This window comes from Ascidiella aspersa, chromosome 6, assembly GCF_963924565.1.
Source record: "Ascidiella aspersa chromosome 6, kaAscAspe10.2, whole genome shotgun sequence".
Lineage (NCBI taxonomy): Eukaryota > Metazoa > Chordata > Ascidiacea > Phlebobranchia > Ascidiidae > Ascidiella > Ascidiella aspersa.
Window position 1 is genome coordinate 21,820,804 of NC_139452.1, and position 8,976 is coordinate 21,829,779.

Here is an 8,976-nt window from a genome sequence, read left to right on the forward strand (position 1 = left end):
ACCAAACCTTTCAACATAAGCGGTTTACTCCAGCATGACTTCAGAATTTCTATTTTACAGAGTCAAGACATGCGATGTTCGAAATTTCACGAAGAAAATCTGTTTAATATTTTTAACGCACTTGCTTGACTACAATTAGCAAACTATTATGGCGGGTCTGCAAAACTCGTTTATTTATGGTAGACACTTTTTTCTGAATTAACGTTACAACTTGACTGCATGACACCTCGTTAAAATGTTAAACAGTATCTCGTTTGATTTGGTCTTATTGGGATGTACAATATACAAATATACCCGACAGTGCTTCTAATCGTGCATAAACTCTGCAAAAATGCACAAACACATGTGTTTCATGTGACACTGAAAACTTAAGCTGAAAACCAAACTGAAGTTTAACACTTCTGAGTTATGCTAAAAAGCGTTAAAGTATTTCCCAAATATCGTGCACATTATTGTGTTCGTGACATTTCTAAATACCAAAGGTTTTGCGACGAAGTTAGAACTTTCTTTATAAGAATTATTTTACTGTCAGAACCTTGACGAGATATAACTGTTCGGTTTTATCGACGACTTTTGTTGTGGTAAAACTGATTAGAACTTGTGATGTCATCCAGCTTTAAGATCCCATATAAAAATTTTGTGTCGTCACGTCAATCAGCCTTAGGGGGGCTTCGGGAAAGTTTGATCCACTGAAACCTAACGCAGGAACCTGCTACGTCGACAGAAATCCAATGATGCGTGAAGGCTGCGCCCTTGACTCTTTTCACAAACGAACGAAACCAACAGGAATTTCCCGGGGTAAGCAAAAGCAAAACAAATTAAAATTTAGACGTTGTAAAATATATTTTTTTGTTGTGTCGTTTTACGAACGTCCAACGAAATGTCATGTTAGATGCTAAAATGATGTGAGAGATTGAAGTTAGAGATGTCTGCAACTTGACATTGAATTGGATAACGATGCCCGATTTGTGGACAAAATGTATCCAATCCGATACTAAATGACGTTATAATTGTGCTCAAACAAGCAAAATTGATAAAATTTGAACAAGTAAAGGTATTCTTTCCAGGTTATTAACCCCCAAAATTGCTTTAGCGTTTAGTTTCCTCCAGTTGTTAATCTTCTATTTTTTTTAATATTTTTTTAAGATGGATTAACTGCGTTGTTTGTGTGATCGCAAATCATGGCTGAAGTTCTTATATTTAGTTGATTTCGGATCTGCAACGTACAATCCGAGAATTTAAGTGTACCGATGCTATCTTATGGCATCTGGTGTCGGCTCCGATCTAATATTATCGTAATTCCATGATAAAATAATTGAAGTTAGTATAAAACTTTAATTATTTTTTTCATCTCATCAGTATAGCGACAAAGATTTTCGTTTCGTTTTACGCTCCACTCGTCTTACAACACATTTTAGATCACCCTTTGTCTATAACACTAAAATTTGAAACAGAAACTTGTCACGTAGGCAGAAAGCCACTGACGCGTGCCCTTCAACAGGGGACGTGGCGTTGTTTTGCACAATGTGCGCAAATATGTGCACATTTTAACATGCCTTCAAAAGTGTTTGCACATTTTAAAACGGTTTTGAAAAGGTGCACACTTTTTTCAGAATGTGCGCATATTTTAAAATTAAAATGTTTGCACATTTTTTAATTAGAGTTCGAGTTAAGAGTTAGGTTGGAGTCGTTTTTATTTAAAAATGAACGCACATTCTGAAAAAAAGTGCGCGCGTGAAGGCATTTAAAATATTTGTACATTGTGAAAAAAATGCACATTTTCAAAGGCATTTCAAAAGTGCGCACATATACAAAGGCATTTCAAAAGTGCGCAATTTTTTTGCATATCTTCGCGTGCACATTTTTGCGCACATTATGCAAAAAATGTTCGCATCCTCGTCTCGTGCCGTTACCTCTTTTCACAAACGAGTTCGATCACACAAATATATCAGGTTAGGCAAAAATATAAAACAAATTTAAAAAGAAAAGATTTGAAGCATAACCTAGAAAAGCGATGATTTTGTTTATAAGGTTTAAAAATGTAATATAATATTTCGAAGCTGTTTTCTTCACTGTTTTCTTTATACATGAAAAATGTATAACCGACGATCCTAAGTTTGTTGCACTGAATATGGGATATTTGAAATCACCTTAGCCCTTGCAAGATAAAAGTCGACCTTGAATTCCTGAAAATTCGTTCGAAGCCTTTGCTGGCGAAATATATCTTTAATTTTTTTTAATAGTGTCTCACTTGAATTTTGCTGTTATTTAAGTTTGCACAACTTTGATTACGGAGTTTCGTTGGAAACAACAGGGCCTTTTGGATATAGGCAAAGATACCTCAAACGGGATAACAGTGGCGAAAATCAAATAGGATTCGCGCGAATCGCCGAAAAAATGCTCCTATTTATGTTGAAAAAGGGAAAAATAAAGTTAGCAAAGCGGCCGTGACCGCGTGTAGTTTTATTTAAATCATGCTTGAAGGATACCTTAGAATTATTTTCAAGTAAATTCGTTCATAAAAAGGGCCATATAGCGTTACAAAAGAGCGATCCATAGGTTCCCGACCCCTGGCCTGGACTAAGCAATGTAAAAATTGCTCGGAAATTAAAATTATTATTTTAAACCCTTGGAACTCGCCAAAAATACAGGCCGAAATGAATTTTCCCAAGTAAATGCCAGCCTAATGGAAAACTGATTTATTTCGCTTCAAAATTCCAACTGTTTAGTCAGCGTAAACTATACCCAATTCAGTCTGTTCGCTCAAGCATATCCCGTGGATTTTGAAGCTTATAGGCCTTGTCGTGCATGATTGCGCAGATCCTAAGAAATAACGAAAACCGGCTTTAGAGAAATTTCGCTAGAGAAAAATTAGTTTCAAGGCGATTTGATTTCCAAAGGTAAAATGTGGCCAACGCTTTTTCTGAATTAACGTTACAAATTGACTGCATGACACCTCGTTAAAATTTTAAACAGTATCTCGTTTGATTTGGTCTTATTGGGATGTACAATATACAAATATACCCGACTGTGCTTCTAATCGTGCATAAACTCGGCAAAAATGCACAAACACATGTGTTTCATGTGACACTGAAAACTTAAGCTGAAAACCTAACTGAAGTTTAACACTTCTGAGTATCTATGCTAAAAAGCGTTGAAGTATTTCCCAAATAGCGGGCACATTATTGTGTTCGTGACATTTCTAAATGCCAAGGGTTTTGCGACGAAGTTGGAACTTTCTTTATAAGAATTATTTTACTGTCAGAACCTTGACGAGATATAACTGTTCGGTTTTATCGACGACTTTTGTTGTGGTAAAACTGATTAGAACTTGTGATGTCATCCAGCTTTAAGATCCCATATAAAAATTTTGTGTCGTCACGTCAATCAGCCTTAGGGGGGCTTCGGAAAAGTTTGATCCACTGAAACTTAACGCAGGAACCTGCTACGTCGACAGAAACCCAATGATGCGTGAAGGCTGCGCCCTTGACTCTTTTCACAAACGAACGAAACCAACAGGAATTTCCCGGGGTAAGCAAAAGCAAAACAAATTAAAATTTAGACGTTGTAAAATATATTTTTTTTGTTGTGTCGTTTTACGAACGTCCAACGAAATGTCATTTTAGGTGCTAAAATGATGTGAGAGATTGAAGTTAGAGATGTCCGCAACTTGACATTGAATTGGATAGCGATGCCCGATTTGTGGACAAAATGTATCCAATCCGATACTAAATGATGTTATAATTGTGCTCAAACAAGCAAAATTGATAAAATTTGAACAAGTAAAGGTATTCTTTCCAGGTTATTAACCCCCAAAATTGCTTTAGCGTTTAGTTTCCTCCAGTTGTTAATCTTCTATTTTTTTAATATTTTTTTAAAGATGGATTAACTGCGTTGTTTGTATGATCGCAAATCATGGCTGAAGTTCTTATATTTAGTTGATTTTGGATCTGCAACGTACAACCCGAGAATTTACGTGTACCGATGCTATCTTATGGCATCTGGTGTCGGCTCCGATCTAATATTATCGTAATTCCATGATAAAATAATTGAAGTTAGTATAAAACTTTAATTATTTTTTTCATCTCATCAGTATAGCGACAAAGATTTTCGTTTCGTTTTACGCTACACTCGTCTTACAACACATTTTAGATCACGCTTTGTCTATAAAACTAAAATTTGAAACAGAAACTTGTCACGTAGGCAGAAAGCCACTGACGCGTGCCCTTCAACAGGGGACGTACTGGCGTTGTTTTGCACAATGTGCGCAAATATGTGCACATTTTAACATGCCTTCAAAAGTGTGTGCACATTTTAAAACGGTTTTGAAAAGGTGCACACTTTTTTCAGAATGTGCGCATATTTTAAAATTAAAATGTTTGCACATTTTTTAATTAGAGTTCGAGTTAAGAAAAGAGTTAGGTTGGAGTCGTTTTTATTTAAAAATGAGCGCACATTCTGAAAAAAATTGCGCGCGTGAAGGCATTTAAAATATTTGTACATTGTGAAAAAAATGCACATTTTCAAAGGCATTTCAAAAGTGCACACATATACAAAGGCATAACAAATTTAAAAAGAAACGATTTGAAGCATAACCTAGAAAAGCGATGATTTTGTTTATAAGGTTTAAAAATGTAATATAATATTTCGAAGCTGTTTTCTTCACTGTTTTCTTTATACATGAAAAATGTATAACCGACGATTCACGTCGTCATCGCAATTTTTAACTGTAACGTTTACATTGTGACCTGTTGATGTAAGGATTCCGGGAATCTGTTTTGACCGCCTAAGGGTCGGGAACCATTTTAGCTAATTGAGCCATAAAAGCCGTTCTTGGTTGTATTTCCATGAGATCCATAAACACTTTTTACAACAAGATATTTGTTAAAAAAATAAGGAAATTGATCAGGGCCATTTATTTTGTTCTCATTTAAAGGACGGAACATAGTTAGCACAAGTAAATGAATTACCTAAGTTTGTTGCACTGAATATGTGATATTGAAAATCACCTTAGCCCTTGCAAGATAAATGTCGACCTAAATTCCTGAAAATTCATTCGATGCCTTTGCTGGCGAAATATATCTATAATTTTTTTTAGAAGTCTCTCACTTGAATTGTTAGCTTTGCTAGAGGATTTTGCTGTTAGTTTTTGCTGTTAGTTTGCACAACTTTGATTACGGAGTTTCGTTGGAAACAACAGGGCCTTTTGAATATAGGCAAAGATACCTCAAACGGGATAACAGTGGCGAAAATCAAATAGGATTCGCGCGAATCGCCGAAAAAATGCTTCTATTTATGTTGAAAAAGGGAAAAATAAAGTTAGCAAAGCGGCCGTGACCGCGTGTAGTTTTATTTAAATCATGCTTGAAGGATACCTTAGATTTATTTTCAAGTAAATTCGTTCATCAAAAGGGCCATATAGCGTTACAAAAGAGCGATCCATAGGTTCCCGACCCCTGGCCTGGACTAAGCAATGTAAAAATTGCTCGGAAATTAAAATTATTATTTTAAACCCTTGGAACTCGCCAAAAATACAGGCCGAAATGAATTTTCCCAAGTAAATGCCAGCCTAATGGAAAACTGATTTATTACGCTTCAAAATTCCAACTGTTTAGTCAGCGTAAACTATACCCAATTCAGTCTGTTCGATCAAGCATATCCCGTGGATTTTGAAGCTTATAGGCCTTGTCGTGCATGATTGCACAGATCCTTATAAAGAACGAAAACCGGCTTTAGAGAAATTTCGCTAGAGAAAAATTAGTTTCAAGGCGATTTGATTTCCAAAGGTAAAATGTGGCTAACGCTGCCTCAACAGCTCTAGTTTATTTTTCTCGATATCCAAGCGTATGCTTCATTAAACAACGTTTTTCAAGTTTAGCGACCTATCCAATCTCGTGCACCATTTCTGTTTAAAGCGTCGCAGAGTTACGGGTTTGAACGTCGAAAAGTTTACTGGTGTTTGATGAACGTTTTTCTAGTAAAAGTGAAACATGGTAGATTTTACAAATAACTTATTGTCTTAAAAATCCGCGCCAAATAAGTTATGTTAAGCCAATTTACTATAAATACATCCTTTGCTGCCAAGATTTAACGTTTAAACATGTGTTATAGTAAAAGTGGTAATATTTGTCTGTATTCAAGCAACTAAAACTGAGGTCACCTAAAATGTGTATGACGTCAACCGACACACAGTCTGAGCGAGAATTTATTTCGTGTGAGAAAAAAGTGAGCGACACTGTTTGAAAGGGGTATCGGCCAAGAGGAGTGGCTAAATGGCGAAGCGAGACAAGCTTCGTTTTGCTAGAGTCTGAAGAGAAAAAATGGTTTGCCAGAATAAATTCGACGTAACTTCTTGTTTTTAGCATTCTAAAAGTTAGTAAATCTTCTTTGACTGTAGAAAGAAACAAAGTATTGAATTTGGTCGGTTCAACATTTTAGTTATTATTGAATGTTATATTCATCACTATTTAAATATTGGTGAATATTTTTACTTTGTTTAAGGACGTAGCAAGATTATTTGATAGACGTAGCAAGATTGTTTAAGGACGTAGCAATCAGCAAAATTTATGGTTGGAGATGTACCCGTTGCTTTCTTTATATAAGCAGACTCTATAGAACAGTGGTTCTCAACCTATTTAAAAAAAATTACGCAACGGTCCCCTAGCAATTTTTTGCTCACGGTATCCTTAAAAATACACGCAAAATAACAAGTTGTTTTTAATGGTATCAAATGGGACGGGTGCACTTGCAGTCTTGGATAATCTTGTTGATACTGTAATTAGTATTGTAACGCTAACGAAATCACTTTATTTTAGTGAAGCAATCAACACAAGTTTTAAACCGTGACCGACTGATCCTGTACGGCAGGGGTCGGAACCTTTTTAGCTAAGGGAGCCATAAAAGCTAAATATTCTTGGTTGTATTTCCATGAGAGCCATATATACTTTTTTTAAATCTAGTTATAGGTTAAAAAAACTTAGTAATATGAACAGGTATATATTTTGTTCTAATTTAACAAACAGTACATAAGCACGAAACAATCAAGAGCTTCGTCATACGGCCCGGCACGCCAAGCGTTTAATCCGGCCCGCGGCTTATTTTCCTTAAAATACATAGGCTAACCTAAGCGAAAACAAGGGCCAGCTTGTACATGTTTGGTTGTACCGTAAACGCTTTTTTCAGCGACGGATCTAGTCATGATCCTGCGAAATTTGATTTTTAACTTTTGTAAATAGGCCTAATAAAACGGGATTTTTTTATGTTTTTTTAATTTAAAAGCTTTAGCCTTATATTTATACATTTTTTGTGCTTCGGTCGAAGTATTCCGTCTTTAAAATATGAATAAAATATCGACTGTTTTTGAATATACTGATTTTACATTTTGGCAACCTAATTTAGTTAATATTGTGTGTTTCTCCTGATTTATATCGTCTTTGCAATATGGCTGTTGTACCGCAAGTAACACATGGGTAACTTAAAGCCTCAAAAAGCAAAGTGTTTGTGCGAAATTTTTCGCATCTTAACCATAACTTTTGGGTCAACGCGCCCCACAACTTGATAAACGCCAATATATCAAGCAATGTACATTTTTAACTGTGCTCAAGTGCGTCACGTCCCCCTCTAAATCTGAATTTAATTTTGCCTTCGAACAACTCTAAACGTAATTTCAAGTTCGTTAACTTTGAAGTTCGTTAACACTGTCAGAGTATATTGCGTGTATTAGATAACCTATTTTTGACTTGGCCCGCAACAACATGATAAATATCGCATGCGGCCCGCCGTCAAAAATAATTGCCCACCCCTGCGTAAGCCCATCGTGGCAGCACAGCAAATTAACAAGCTGTTAAAACGTAATTCTCATTCAACAATGCAATACTATGCCGTCACAATGAACAATTCAAATCAAAACGTAAAATGATGTGAATGAACACGTTGGAATTAATTAGCGTAATGTCTCTTTGTGCGAATAGGTCGAGCCTGAGTTCGGATTTCTTTTTTCCCACAATTAGGTAGGCCTATATTTACGGCATAGTTATTATTATGTGGCCCGAAAAAAAAAATTTTTTTTTGGACACATGTTGTTTTTGTCCGAATTATTTTTTTTTTTTTTTTTTTTTTTTTTTTCAGTCAATTTTTATGGCTCACTTTTGACAAGGAAAAAAACACAGTTGGAACATGAAATTTTCACAACTGTTAAATACCCTCCCAAAGTTGTTTCTAATATAAAAAAAAAATTGCCTAGGTTCTAAGGGGTGGTTTTTAGGGGGGTAAAACTGTTATTTTTTGTTAATTTTGGTTTTCGGCACTATGGCTCACTTTTGACAAGGAAAAAAACATAGTTGGAACATGAAATTTTCACAACTGTTAAATACCCTCCCAAAGTTGTTTCTAATATAAAAAAAAATTGCCTAGGTTCTAAGGGGTGGTTTTTAGGGGGGCAAAACTGTCATTTTTTGTTAATTTTGGTTTTCGGCACTTTTCAGAGATAAAAAAATGTAAAAAAAATCTGATATATTTATGGATGATGGATACATGACATATACAATGCTAAGTAACAAAATTTTAAACATTAGCCCTGAACTGTTTATCCGGGGGGGTCAAAATGCACAACACTTTAGGAAATTTCAATGATATATTTACACTAGAAGGAAATGACATAAAAATCTTAAAATTTCACAAATGTTAGAGAACCATTTAAAGCTGATGTTAAAATAAACATTTTACCTCTTGAAAATAGGGGAGTATTTTAGGGGGGCAAAATTAAAATTCGGCCATTTTTGTGTTTAGAGGTGTCTAAAAAACTAAAGAAAACATTGTTAAATAGTTTTCAATTATAAAGACAAATTATAGGTTGCTTCACAGCAAAATTTTGACCTTCAACTCAAAATAATTAACCCATGGGGGAAAATAATTAACCAAAAATATAGAAATTAAAGTGATTTTTTGATGGAAAAAAAATTGCAAACAAAGTGGTGT